We start from the raw sequence: 14,767 nt of genomic DNA, 5'->3' as shown, positions 1-14,767 counted from the left end.
TGGCTCTCCAAAAATTAACATAATGGTCTATACATAAAAATACTGTCGTAGCATTGAAAGCCCAAGTAGTAAAGGATTTACTGTATTTAAATTTCAACACTGTCCTAAGAAAAAAACTGCACTTAAATCACAATTCACTTAAAATGTATTACACTTAAGTTAAATGTTAAGAAAAAAAGGGTTTGCATATTGTGAGTCCTCTAACGTCTTGCTGTACTGTGTGGCTGCTGTTGTTCCAGTATAGCTTCCTTTTACGCATCAATAAAGTATCGATGTGCCAAATGGTTTGTGGTCCTGCATCTAAATTGGTGAAGATTTACCAAATGTTGTATTATCATTGTGCAAAGCATATAGGCTACAGCCAGATGTTGCAAACTAAAATAGATTTTGATTTACTCCACGCATACCAATAATTGTACTGCATTTGTGCATTGTCAACCCTTTTGGTCAAATTTGACCAGGAGCACTGAAGTATAGTGAAACGGGGTGAACATGTCAGGAAGGTTAAGATGTGTTTCATAAAGTTAAGTGTGCTAACCGCTAGGCTAAAAGCTTGGGCTGCCAGTTTACCAGCCAGCACCTTTTCTTTTAAGGAATCAGGGAAACGAGGTTCACATATACTCACCAAACATTTTTGCTAGCCTGTTAACACATGAATATAAGCAGCCCCTCGAGAGTTTAAGGGGCCACAGACAGATGGAATGAGTCAGAGCCAACATGGAATTAGCAGCATTTCTGTTTCAAGGTAAGTTTGTCACCCCTTTTTGATTTTTGATTGATTGTACATTCCTAAATAAATAAACCGTCAAACTATTATCATTGTATTTTAGCAATATTACACAACATCATTCTACCAAAGGAAGTAGCATAACATCGAATTGTGACTCAATGGGGGAGGCAGCGATTACAAATGTGGAAATGCAGCAAAACGATTTGCCAACGCTAATCACGAAAACTAATTGCAGAACCATGCACAAGAAAGTTCGGTCGCTCTCAGTCTTGTTGCTAGGTGTGCGGCAGTCCAGTACAGTGGCCCCTTGAGATTTGAATGCCTTGACTTGTGACTTTTTCAAGATACGTTGTCACATGTTGTCTTGAGATACAAACAAAATTTGAGTTACAAATGCGCTTCAGATGCCCACCACCAGATGGCGGCAGTACACTTCACAACATTCAGCCCCAATTAAATTTGTATGCTAACGTCTGGTCACGAGGCTAATTAATGCACAGCTATGACAGCATCAAACTTAAAAATATACTCGTCCTCTTCTGGAAAGACATCAAGTTACCATCAATTATGTATTATCATTGCAATTGTCCTAGGTATCCAAGCATCAGCGAAGTGATTAAAGCATCTTGAGCTGATTTCATGAGCCTTCACAGTTGCACAGTCCCCTGCAGATCCATGTGATACCTGGACTGATAACTGGTAACTGATCTAAATGAAATATGTAAATAGCATGTCCGTTTAAAAAAAAAAAAAAAAAATGACAATGCTAAAGAGGTAAAAAACAACAATATATATATGCTGTCAAATTTAATCGACAAGTAATCGATTATCAAATTAATCAACAACTATTTCTAATAATCGAGTAATCGTTTGGGCCGTTTTTTTAAATTTAAAATTGTCAAAAGATTTCAGGATATCAACAGTAATTGTTCACTGATTTCTGTAGTCCTCGATGAAAGAATACTGATTATATTTTCTATGTTTAATCAAAATCAGACATTTGCAAACATCTGTTTTTTTTGTTTTTTTTTACTTTGGAAAACACCTACTGAATCGGTAACATAGTACAATCAATTCCCCTTTTTCCAAATCATTATATGAATACTAAGTATGAAAGAAAAACACCAAAGGCTGGTTAATATACAGTAATCAGGGGGTAAAATACTTTTGTAATACACATGAATGCGAAATTAAAATGAATCAGATTCATCGATTAATCGACTGAATAATCTATAGATTAATCAATTCTAAATCAAAATATCGAACTATTCGATAGTGACGGAACTTTTTCCTTGTAGTTGTGTACATTTTATTTTTTATTTTATTCTTTAAAAATGCATTTTGTAGATATGGAACAAGGGGGAAAGACAAGGGAGACAAAAAGGGAAAAAAATAATTTACCGTGATAAAAAATAAAAAAAATTAAAAAAAAATAAAATTAAAAAATTAAAAAAATTAGCAGCTTTCGGTGAAATTGTTGGACGTCCGCCCCCTATCGCACCGGAGTACTTGACTGGCGGAAACTGTCGATGAGGTGAGGGGGGTGGGCGAAAAAGTGACGCCGACACACGGTGTACACACACACACACACACACACTCACAAGCCGGACCTGAGACTGCGGGGGGGGATAATCGGGTTTCTTTTCTTTTTTTTTCCCCTTTACTTTCTATTCATTTGGACTCTTTGTCGATTCGGCCTGTTGCTGTCGGCGTCTCAAAATGACTCGGTGGTGAGTCACCGCGGCGAGCCTGTCGTGTCGGCTCACGCGGCGCTATTTTGACAGTCCGGGGGTCGCTGTGAACCACCTCCACCACCACCACCACCTACCGAGCGGCTAGCAATAGCCCCTGGTAAGTCACATACGGGCAGCTAGGCTAATGACAACCAGCTAGCTCCTTCCCATATCCGTGGGGGCCTGGCAAGTGGCTTGCCGAATACGCGTGTTATGGCTTGGCTTGCTAATGTGCATTATTAGTGACGGGATATGTTAGCTCGCTCTAGAGAAAAGGCTAGTAGCAAGCTAACGTTAGCTAGGTGCTCTGAGTGTGTGCGTGTGTGGCTAATTATATGCGCCGGGGGAGGAGGAGGCGAGGATCTTAATGTCGTGTGTGCTAGCTATTGTTAGCTTCTGGTCTTGTGTGGCTAATATCTCAACCGGTCCTGGTTCTGACAACACACCAAACATCTGCTCTCCCACAGACTCAACTTGAAAGAGGGAGAGTGGGGGATTTTTCAACGCGGACCCTGCGTCCTGCGTTCGACCCAACAACAACAACAAAAAAGAAGGTAAGCCGAACGATTCTGATGACTTAAGTTAAGCCACTGAATGTAAAAAGCAGCCTTTATGTTTACACTTATGCTTACAAAAAAAATCTCCATTGTAATGGATTGAATTGGGATGAAACGAGGAGGTGGTGTTGGTGCTGCCGTTGCTGCTTGGAGGAGCTAAAACGCCTGCTTTCCTCTGACAACACATGTAACATGTGCCCAAGCAGTAACTGTAGAGTATTTGATAGTACATAGGGGTTATTGGCAACAAAACTGATTGTAAAATCTGAACACAGTACAATGAACCCCCAGCTACAACTAACTTATTAGCATCCATTAGTGTAATTTTGTGCTCTTCCTTTTAAGTCAGTGTTTCTCAATTCCGGTCCTCAGGCCCCCCTAGCCAGCCTGTTTTCCATGTCACCCATTTGCACCCATTCCAGAGCTGGCTGATTAGCTGTCATTGGAATCGGCTGCAATGGGAATTGGGAGACATGGAAAACAGGCTGGCTCGGGGGCCTGAGGACCGGAATTGAGAAACACTGTTTTAAGTAGAAATATGACACGCTTTCCCAAAAATGACTTCAATCTTCAATTTTTTTTTAATATCAGATAATAGGTAATGGAGTAATTCGAGTTCCTTGTTTTGGAACAATAATGGCCTTTTTGGGTAATGATATCACCTGTTGAAAATCTGGTCAAAAACACCTTAAAATTAGTGTGGAACGTTACTCCTTGATCATTTTTCAACATACCTCCTCAACCTTTTTGTTTAATCTTCTATCCCTTCTAACTCCTTTTCCGATTAGCCGACAAGTTTCACTTAAAATGATCCAAAACCAGAAATTCCAAGGGGTTCTCCAAGTCCCTGCATCAAAATTACACTACTGTGATATTTCAAACGGTGTCACTCTCAAAACTCAACTTAAATAGCACCAATTGAATGTTATTTGTGAGAACATTGTGGGCAACGTAATAAGTAATCAATTGTTTCGTTGTTATATTGTTTGTGATTGAGGATTTTAATGGTGTTTGAAGTGCTCATTTAATATATATATATTTTCAAAATTCTTCAAAGATGGCAGCCACTTGTTGAAATGGGAAAGGAGATATCTTGAGAAGTAATGAAATCAAAACTGTTTTACTCTAATGTTGACCAAATTTTCTGTCGGTGATGCAAACGGTCTCAAACGACTTTTTGCTCAGCAGGTTGCTCCATTTTACAGAAATCCAGTTTTTAGGAGTAATTGTGTAATATGAGGTTGAAAGGATATTAAAGTGGTTTGGGATGATAGGTTGAGTTATATTTAGGTTTTCACACCAATATGGGCAATTATTAAAAAAAAAAAAAAAAATTTCCAGAGGCATCCAGACTGGTCCCTAATGCTTGCGAATAGGGAGGGTCACATTAGCCTACTTGCTGTAGATTTCTGTCCGCTCGCCCGTGTCAATTTTTATTTGCTCGCTTTCATTTCAAAATGGGGGGGGGGGGGGGGGGGGAATCGCTACTTGAACCATAACTGTCTATTTATGTATTTCTGGATTTTGTGGCCATTCTCCGCAATACGTTATGTGTGCTTAGCTCAGCTGTATTCCCCTCCCACTATCAATTATTTATACAAGCCAAGACGGCTGACATTAATGTATTTGTAAAAATGTACATTTTATAGATGTGATGTCATTGAAATATGCAGCTCTAGTCCACCAGGTTGCAATCTGTGGGTTTATTCGTCGACACGCTATCCGTATCTGCTTGTGTCTTTGAATGTCTTGTTTGCAGCAGCAGTGGAAGAAGAAGAGTGGCTTTTTCTAGTGAGATTTGAAGAGCTATTTATAGATCTCTGCCAGAGCACCATACGTGGTGTTGCTGCTGCTGCTGCTCCCATCCCTCGCCCCTCTCCTCTCATACTGTCTCCATCTTTACTCTTTCCTTCTCATCTTTCAACTCTGCTTGTTTTCACCCCCACACCCTCCAAAACCGACGTTTCCACTCATATCCTCCATGGTTTGCTTTGAAGTCAATTATCGATCATGTTGGAAGGGAGGTGACGGGCTTTAAATCTTTGCTTGGCCGACTTCACAGGTGTTGCTGCAAAGCTCGGAGGGTTACGAATCGATGTATATGCATGACACAGTGGTACCTCTAAAGTGGAACACAGTGTGTTGAACTTGGATGCTGGTCGACCACTGATTTGTTCATATTTCATGGGAATTCATGTGAATGGTCCTCGGTTGCATTCCTTCAGCGGTGACATAATTCAAATTTGTACGCAAGCCATTTAACCCATGCTAATGCAGTAGCAAAGTCATAATTGGAGTAAATATTTGTATGAAAAACACTTCCAGGACATGAAAGAAACTGCTAAGCGACATCATCAACTGAGCGTGCTTTTTGTACACATACACACACATGGATAAAATAATCGCAAGAGCATATTGTTTTGCCAACAATATTTTTTGCATTGCAGAAAATTCCAGTCTCATCATTTTCGTTTTTTTTTTTTTTCAATAATGATTGTGGGATTTTTCATTCTTGAACAAAGGTTACCAAACAGTTTTACCTGTGCCATGCGCACAATGAAAAGAACACTTTACCTACTGTCACTGGGTGTCTTGAACTCGTGCTGGGTCTGGGTGTTAAAAAAATTCAAGACGGTCAAGGCTTTCTGCAATGACATTTGTCGTGCACTGTCAGAAAGCTTTCTCAGAGATGCACATCATGGGTCCTCCTAAAGGATGAAGAGGCGAACAAACATACAGCTGAAATTACAAGATTGGCTAGGAATGAAACACAAGACTATTCTGAAATGTCCTGTTTTAAAATTGACATTGGTGAAAGAAGCATTATGCATTCCGGAGAAGGAACACTTCAAATCCGAAAAGGTTTCGGAGCCAAAAGTCTGTTTGAGTTAGATCAATTGTTTGTTGCAGTGATTCCTTCAAAAAGTTGTGGAAATAAAATATTAGCTCGTTTATGTCCAACTTAGTCAAGATATTTCTGTTAGACTATGGCGGATTTCCTGACTTTCATTGCTTAATTTTCATTTAATTTTATTAATTTTAATTACCGTAGTAGTGATCATTGCAGATTTTTCTTTCAATAACAGAAGGGGATGAACATTTTTGTCCCCGTGTGCATTTACTTTAGTGGACCTTATTGAAGGCAACACATTAAGCATTTCCTGTGGAAAGGCCAGTTGGATGACAGTTTCCTCTGTCAATATGGGACGCCATCTGACTGAAAAATAACTGTTGTTAAATGTGTGTATATTCAGTAGTGCAAGTACTTTTTAATTTAAGGCGGAAATGGCTTCAAAAGTTTTTACTTTTTAAAGATGAGATGTAGCAGCCAATACTAGTGTGATGTGTCACTTTGTTTAGCGTCAGCTTGGGTTTTGAGTTTTTGTGTTTCCCATCCTGTCACTGTATACATCCTGGCCAAAAATTAAAATGCCACCTCACACCAACTGGAAACTGCATACAAAAGTAGTTCTTGGAGGTAAAAGATGATTGCAGATCACACTGCAATTTAGTAGGGAAAGGCATAGGAAAATAAGCGTTTCATTTGGACTTGGACTCACTTCATTTGGACACACACTTAACATATTTTGATCACAAGTGACAAACAAATGGTAGCTAGTTTTCTAATGGCTTATGTCGCTGATTCGTAGTCTACGTCTTCACTTGGTACCGTGCAAACCGCACAGACAGATGGACTTAAGTGGCACTAGTCACTTCACAAATGTACATGGATTAGATGAATCCAAAATGAGATCCATATTAGGTAGTGTGCCGTACAGTTAGTAATTATTTATTTTAAATAGTTTTTCATGTAGAGATCACCGCTGCCTGTCCGGTGATGGTGTTCATAGTGCTGAACCGTTTATCTGCGATATCTTTGGCCACTGATCCTTGCTTAGTGCCTCTCCTATTTATCCATCCTCCTTTCTAAGCCTTTCACCACTTTCTTTTGCAGTCCCACGGAAGACTTGAAGAGCTCGTTTGCAAAAGACGTGGCCCTGCTCATTCAAGCGGAGCATTAGACGGCATTAGTGTTGTCCACTTTATCCCTGGTCATGTGTCCGTCCTGAGATTTTCCTCATGCTATTTTGTGAGGACAGTTGTCAACTTGTCAGATATGCAAACCATGCTTGTAGTTTAGTCAAAGGTGTGGCAAACATGCCCAAGATCCCTTCAAATCTGTTCTTGAATTTAAGCTATTTGCCGTTTTTAAGACGACACTCTACCCTTGGAAATTATATATTTTATTGTCCAATGTCCCCCTAACATAATCCCATCTCTTGTATAAGATAAATGGCTGTAGTTTGAAGGGCATGTCTGTTGGAAATCTTTCAAAACAGTGCTGGAGACACAACCACTCTGGAGGTGAAATTAATCATTGGCAAAGCCATTAGCTACTAACCTGTCATGCTGTGCTAACACTTGACAAGAGAAGAGTGTGGCGGGCATTTTACTGAATTTCCTTGGAAGGAGGAAAAGTGTCGATTTATATGTTGTGTTGGGCTCCTGTTCCAATGTTGTGTATAGCAGAATAATGCTGCCACAATGTGTTGCCAGTTCCACACGATTGACCAATTGTGTAAACAAACAATGATGAATTGATTAAGACATAAGGGGATAGGTTTGAATATGAGAGTGTATTGTTTTTATGTAACATTGATTGGACGACTGTTTTATGTTTACGACTGCTTTCATCATTTTGTTAACTGCTGATCATCTCGATGGTAAATCAAACCTGGTGCTTGACGGACTTGGATCCCCAAATGAATCTTGGTTCCACGCAATCCAAGCCAGGCACAAAGCAGACATCCCTCGATGTCTACCTTATCCTGAGCTCTCTGCAGATAGTTGCTTTGAAGCTGAACTTTTGACTCCCTCCTGTCGTAGCCACTGAAGCTGCAGGGAGAACATGCAAATATGTCGTCTTGAGGGATTAAGGCTTTCCCGGCTAATGAGTTTTCTTTATTTTTTGGTTTCCATCTTCCCTTTTATTTCAATTGTATTTTATTTTTATTTTTTTTAATAACCGTGACAGCAGTGCTGCATATTGCCATCCGCATGAGAAGTTCCCATCAATCATCAGCCTCTTTACACAGTGATCCCAACATTCAACCATCCCTGAGTTTTTATACCAAACCAAGTGAAGGAAAAGAATTCCGCCACTGTGCATTTTCACGACGCAACATGGGATTCTGTCGTCAGATTATTAGATGCATGATGACTCCTGTGCAGAAGTCAGTTCGGTTTTAAACTTCACATCCCTCTCTTGGAATTGCGGAATGTATCTGTTACCACCTCAGAGAATGTCTATTTTCACATAGTGCGAAAGGGGATTGATCAGTCGTGACTAGTTAAACTTTAATGATCGTTTATAAAAAAAAAAAAAAAAAAAAAAAAAAGTAGTTCACATCTAAGCAACCTTGGTGACTGATTCATGTAGCCTTTTAAAACAGCTGGGGTGCTCGCGAGCCCTTCGCTTGGCTGTCACTGCAATTATATTGTAGCAGAGAGCAAACAAGATGTGCGAGGGAGGGTGGAAAGAGAGAGAGCGCTCGAAACCATGCGAAAGGGAGGAGGGTTTGCAAGAGACGGCAGCGTTACGAACGGTGCATAGGATGGTATGAGAGCGGGAAAGCGCCAGCCAGCAAGGATTTTATGTCCTGGTGCATGTGTGAGTTTCATTGAGAGAAAAAAAAAAGAAGAGACACCTCTCAACATTAGAACAAGACAAGTTGTTCAAAGTAGAATGAGCTGAACTTGCTTGAAACTCGCCAGAAAAAAAAATGGAATTCATTACGCTTTGCCGCTTAGCAGCGAGAGTTCATTCTGGTCCAGAGCTGCTGCTTCTTCTGCCGTGATGCTCTTTCTGTGATTTTCAAAACAAAACGAAAAACAACAATCTGACCTGATTCGACTTGGCTGGAGATACACTGCGTTGACTTCTTCTTACCGTAAGCATGTTTTGACTCTGGGTTATCTATTATTGAAATGATCAGTTTTAGTCACTGTTTGTGTCTTGGTACATCAGTTCATGCCTCGGTATCTGCTAGGCACACCGTGTAGTGTAGTGATTTGTTCTTTTGTAAAGTTCTGCTGTCAGTTTAGAACTTTTTCTTTTCAGTCCGTGTGGTACTGTTTGAATTAGCAGTAATTGGATTGTTAGCGCATGCTATGCATCAAATATGGACCCCGGCGTCTTGATGACCCCCCACTAATTTGTGGCCACTTAAAGGCGGAGGTAATGAGGAATTCCCTTCCACCGCGTCCTCGTGTGGGTGGAGGGCGGTGGGCGGAGGTGGTCGCAGCGCAAGTTGGCATCGCTGCAACGCCGTCACGCCGAGAAGCGAGGGGAGGGGTGTAGCGAAAGAGGGGCAACCTAGTCGCTTACATAAGGCTGCATGTGGGAAGTCCTGCGTTAAGAGACCTTGACGCTTATCCACAATGATCATCTTAGCTGGGAGGTACAGCAACGGCTAGTGATCGTGACAGTTGAGGTGTGCGCCACACACGCTCGAATCTCATTTGATCTCCCCATGACGATATGCATCTGCATGTCCGTATTTTTACCGTCTGTCGAGACCAAATGTGCGGGGAGAAGGAGGTGAGCAAGAGGCGAGAAAAGCACAACAGAAGAGCCCTCTTGAATAAAAAATCTGTGGCTATAAATAGCAACGCGTCCTCATTGACTGTTTCAGGTTGAGAAGACCTGGCTTCCAAGACCTTCTCTCTGCTGATGGTTACAACCTTGCAAAATTAGACTCAGTTTTACCCTATTATCTTTTGTTCGAGATTGTTGAGTTACTTAGCCCTGATCTACTTTTGAGTGTTTAGGTGAAATCTGGGAGATCATTACAGCTCTTAGGTTCGAGCTAAAAAAAAAAAATAAAAAAAAAAAGAGAGAGAGAAAGAGAGTTGCTACACTCATCTCATGTATCAAAATCACCAGATTAGCCAGATGGTGGGACTACTATAACAAGCATAATTTTTAAATGAAATGTTGCCGCCTCAAAAAAAGCAATTAGCCCTGTGAATCCATATGCTAGCTGGGGTATGTAAGTCAACCACACTTATCTTGCAACATAATATAGCGGAGCCTCCAAAGTCAAACACAAGATGTTTCATGACATGGCTTGACAACATTTTCTATTTGTTCAAAAAACCTTAATGAACTGTGCAATTTTTTTTTAGCTAATATTGTCACGCAAAGCAGACCTCAGGAGTTGCAAGTCAGCAACAATAAAATTGGCTTTAATACGCTCAACTTTAATGATGAATGGGAATTAGGTAATAAACATTCTGTTGCTAATTCATTGCACCTAGACGGTATAAAACGAAATCGGCCTGTAATGTAAAGTAAAATGTTGAAACATAGCGCACACAAGTGACAAGTGTCTGGCAGCTAGCCAACCTGTGCCTAGTTATCTCGTGCCATTTTCTCAACGCTAATGGCCTACAACAGGATCACTTTTTCTTGTCAGACAGCATACACAGATGCGACTTGAATGTACAAAAGTCATCAGGCTCTATTTTCTTCACATATTGGCCCTTATAGATTGACTAAACAGGCATAAAGTACCCTCCAGTGGGTCTTCTCTTCCCAGGTTCTTCTCACAGTACTGTCCTTTCAGGAAAGAAGTGTAGGAAACACCAACTTTGATGTTGGCTTAAATCAAGTGAGGTGCCTCGTCATCACACAATGACAGTACGATGCCCAGTAATTTGTGTAACGAGGAAAATGTTCCTTGAAAACTTCAGTCGTACTCCAATTTTTTTTTTTTTTTTTTTTTTTTTTTTTTTAACTTTGCTTGACTGCTTCCCAGGTAGTTGGCCCTCCCGCAGCCTGCATACTAATTGCCAGTGCGTGGGAAAAAGACAGCACAAAAGAGAGGATGTTCAAGAGGCAGAGAGATGGTGGGAGGGGGGTGCAAAATAATCAATGGCAACCCCTGGAGTAACTCACTGCTGTAATTGCCTTTAAGTCAGAAGGTTTACACCGTCTAACCTGAAGCCTGGAAGAAACACTCACACCGGGGTCATTCAATCAATGTAGTTAGCACAGAATGGACTGGGTGACTTAAGCCCGTTTTCGAATGGGCCTGCTCACTTTTGATTACAAATCTCATCGGGGGTAGTTAGTCGTGTGGGGTAAAGCTTGATTAGCTCTTCTCAGGGAGTCGTACAATGCAGAAATTGTTGGATGTGTCAATCATCACATTTGAAGCAGTTAAAACTAGATTGTCAAAATCTGAGACTTTTCAAGGTTTTGTTTGTGTATTATCGTGCTGTCACTGTTAAATATTTTTAGAAGTGATTATTCAATCGATTAATCAACTAATCAGATTATTTTAATTTTCGATTTAACAGTTTTGAGAGTAAATGTAAATCTAAGAAAAACTCAAAGTAGGGACTATATAAAGGCAGACAGACGTTTTTAGGAGTGGTTGGTCTCCACAAGCAATCCTGCAGGTAACCCTGCAACCACACACCATTTTGTTTTCTTTGTCTTGTTTGATTCCTGAATCATGGATAGAGTAATGTCCTGGTTATTTTTGCAGCCTCCCCACTGGCTATTTTTGGGGCACAACTTGTCGCATTGTAAGAGTGACTTTAGCACTTTACACTCATGCAACAAACAGTGCCTGACTTGGTGACTGGCCAGTTGCCTGATTCCTGGGTAAAGCCTGCTAGCTGGCAGTTCTCAAGCCTCCATCACTGTTGGCATGGCGGGCCAGGCTGCCAGCTGTTGTCAAATGAATGCATTTGTAAATGTTCTGTAAGACACTGGTTTTAGCTTGATACAGCCACCCAAATTTACAATGTCATTCGCTAACAACGACGTCACACAATGATTGAAATTGGGGTCCTTCAGTTGTGTTACCTGTTAATCCTACCCATTTTCAATTTTATTGACGTTTTTTTTTTTTTAGATACCATTTTCTTATCTCACAACAAAATATTTATTTTAATATATATATTTGAATATTTACAGATGTGAATAAATTGGAGCCTTGATGTCTACCCCCCCCAATCTAAATGAATGACAATTTTTTTTTAATACGTTTAGAAATGCCATTAAAACAAAACAAAAATCCTTGTACCTCATTTCAGTTTGCATTCATTGCATCCCTGAATTTCCTCATGCACAAAACGCGAGCCCTTGCTCAAGGCATTTGCCCTAAATTTGAGCAAATGCATGCAAAAAATCCAGAAGTTGTCCGGCAGTATACAGTTTTCTATAACCAAGCATTTCTTAATGTTTAAAGATGGCCGCACGATTCTATTTTCTTCACAGTTGACCCGAGGAGTTCATCTATCACACTTGAGACTACACCACAGTGTGCGCGCGCCAATGGTGGGAATTGACTGAGCCGATATCGATCTGTGTTGTGTTGAGGAGCAGGCTGCTCACGGCAGTTCCAAGTGTGAATAATCATTTTGTTAAAAAAAAAAAAAAAAAAAACTCAGTATTTTTAATAAGTAAGGATAAGTACAGAAGTAGTGAGTACATTTTAAAATCACTGTAAATATGCAGCCTTTTTTTTTTTTTTTAAAACCCGCGCACAATAATAAGCCGATAGGTCATAAAATGTGGAGGTTTGTGAGCATTACCTTGGTAACCACAGCCTGTAATGTCAGCGAAGGATCAAACTGAGACTTATTGTGTGAATGCATCTTTAATTGTACTGTTCTGAGTGGTGCACGACTGTCTGCGTGCGAAGAAGCTGCACATTTTAATGACTCTTTGTGAATGAATCACATTCTGATCACTCTGTAAGCCTCATTAAGTCCGGGGGATCTTCAAGCCATGTTAGGATGGCACGTGTGGGTTTGTTTTTGTCTGCACCGTTTAGCTGCGTCGTTAAGTGTCCCCCTCCATCCCCCCACCCACCTCCCTCCCGACGGTTAAATCTGTGTTAAACTCGATAGCCTTTGATCATGGCCTTGGAATTGGGGAAAGGAGAAGGTGAGTGGGTACGTGAGGGGGTCGTGCGGGTGAAGAAGAGAGTGAAAAATATGGGGGTGTTGAGGGATATGGCTGGATTTCTCTTGGCGACAGAGCTTGTTGCCATGGATCTGGTCCTCCGATTGGCGGAGGCTTGGTCCAATCACTTAACAGCACGGATTGTTTCATCATTGAGAAGTTTTTCCCTCTCTCTTCCTGTCTCACTCGCGAGCCGCCGCTCCTCCGTCTTTCTCACCTCCTACTGGCTACCCAGAAAGACTGAAATAGAAGTTGCGATGCCTGGAAATTAACTAAAGGGTCAACTGTATGAAGTAGAACTGTTTTATGCACGTGATGTTTTTTTTGTTGTTTTTTTTTTTTGCAACTGATTATCGGTACTTCCGTGAGGTAGTTGTGTAGTGTATGAAATGGTATAAACGATCAATGCACCCGCTGGTTTGCTTTCAGGGGTTCCTCTGTTTATGGTGGTGCTGATATTGGACGGTTCAAGGTTATGAACGCTGCAAAAATACATCACACATGACACAAGAAGACGTGTTCAACTGCAATTTTTCATTGGATTGGCTCATATTTATGCACTAGAAGTGTTTTAAAGGTAAACTACAGTGTGTTCTGACTTAATCACCATCACTTTGCACCTAATTGTAGTGGATAGTGTCACCTATCAGCATTCCTTGTGAGTATATTCTTTATTTTTGCCTCGGGTATCTAGAGACCTCTTTGCTTTTGTGATGACACAAGGAAAAACGCAACTGCGTCCAGCATGTGCTTTAGGGGTTCACCTCATGTCTCTAGCTTCAGCTATTCCGTTCGCCCCAAGCGGCAGTGGGATCACGGAATGGCGTTGACGAAACAAGGAATTTCCTTGCCAGATTATTATATTTAATAATTCGCAAATAATGGACAACTGTGAGCTAACGAGAACATGGGTTGGTTTCACCAAAGATATTGGTGTGGTGGAAAAATTATTTTTTGTGAAACTTTTTCTTTCGCACACTTTCTACTACGTACCGCAATACATACTTTTTATACAATAAATGCACATAGCCTCTAGGGGTTTCAGTTCACTAATACAAGTCCACGACAGTCGCAATGTACATGTAATAACCTTACTTCAAATTCTATTCGAGTCCTCTGTTTGGCGCACCGCCCAACTTTCGCACGCCCTGACAGGCAACTCAACCTAGAACTAAACATAGATCCTAACAACTGTAGCGAGAGGGGCGGTAAAAGAGACTTGAGGGGATCTGCAGAAAGGTAGGGAGGTAGGTAGGTAACGAGGACGGGGAGGGAAGGAGGGAGCGAATGAGTCATAGCTCGTCCCACAGGACTGAGTGGGCCGACTGTGGAGGAGGATGGCGTCAGCAACAGGGCTGACAATTTAAGAAGACACATTAAAAGAGGAAGAAAAGGAGCAAAAAAAGAGCAAACACTTGTCGTGGGCGGAAGGAGCAAGCGGCATCGATGGGTGGGGTGAAGGTGGGGAGGGGCGAGGGAATGCAGGAAAAGGGTATCCTCGTGGCACGGGGAAGAGGAAGGACAAGTGTGGGTGGTTCCGAGGACGTAGACGGTTCAAGAGAAACCCCGTCTTCCGCCGCCGGTGACTTGACCATGTATGTCGTGTTCCTGTCGTCATCGAACAAGTTGCCTCTGTTTTACACAAGGAAGTGTGTCATGTTGCCAAGGTGCATGTGTGTGATATTGCTCCTGTGACGCTCAGACTGATGGGCCGTCCCCTCCAGCCCACATCACCCCATCCCCTCCCTGTGAGATTGTGTAACCG

General features: G+C 41.3%; 1 protein-coding gene across 11 annotated transcripts in view; it reads left to right on the top strand.

Annotated features, from left to right (window-relative positions):
• The first annotated feature begins 2,233 nt into the window (after positions 1-2,233).
• Positions 2,234-14,767, top strand: part of r3hdm2 (R3H domain containing 2) — a 39,213-nt gene continuing 26,679 nt past the window's right edge. For 5 of the 11 annotated variants that reach the window (XM_077529167.1, XM_077529161.1, XM_077529165.1 and 2 more), the window contains exons 1-2: positions 2,236-2,581; positions 2,931-3,017. The gene's annotated coding sequence lies outside the window, so the exon portion shown is untranslated. Of the gene's footprint in view, positions 2,582-2,930; positions 3,018-8,591; positions 8,972-14,767 lie in introns of those variants that run through there. The other 6 variants (XM_077529163.1, XM_077529158.1, XM_077529159.1 and 3 more) reach the window with 3 other exon arrangements.

The sequence above is a fragment of the Festucalex cinctus genome, chromosome 8, assembly GCF_051991245.1.
Source record: "Festucalex cinctus isolate MCC-2025b chromosome 8, RoL_Fcin_1.0, whole genome shotgun sequence".
NCBI classification, from domain to species: domain Eukaryota; kingdom Metazoa; phylum Chordata; class Actinopteri; order Syngnathiformes; family Syngnathidae; genus Festucalex; species Festucalex cinctus.
Note: the sequence above shows the minus strand (reverse complement) of the source record. Positions and strands in the feature narration are given on the sequence as shown.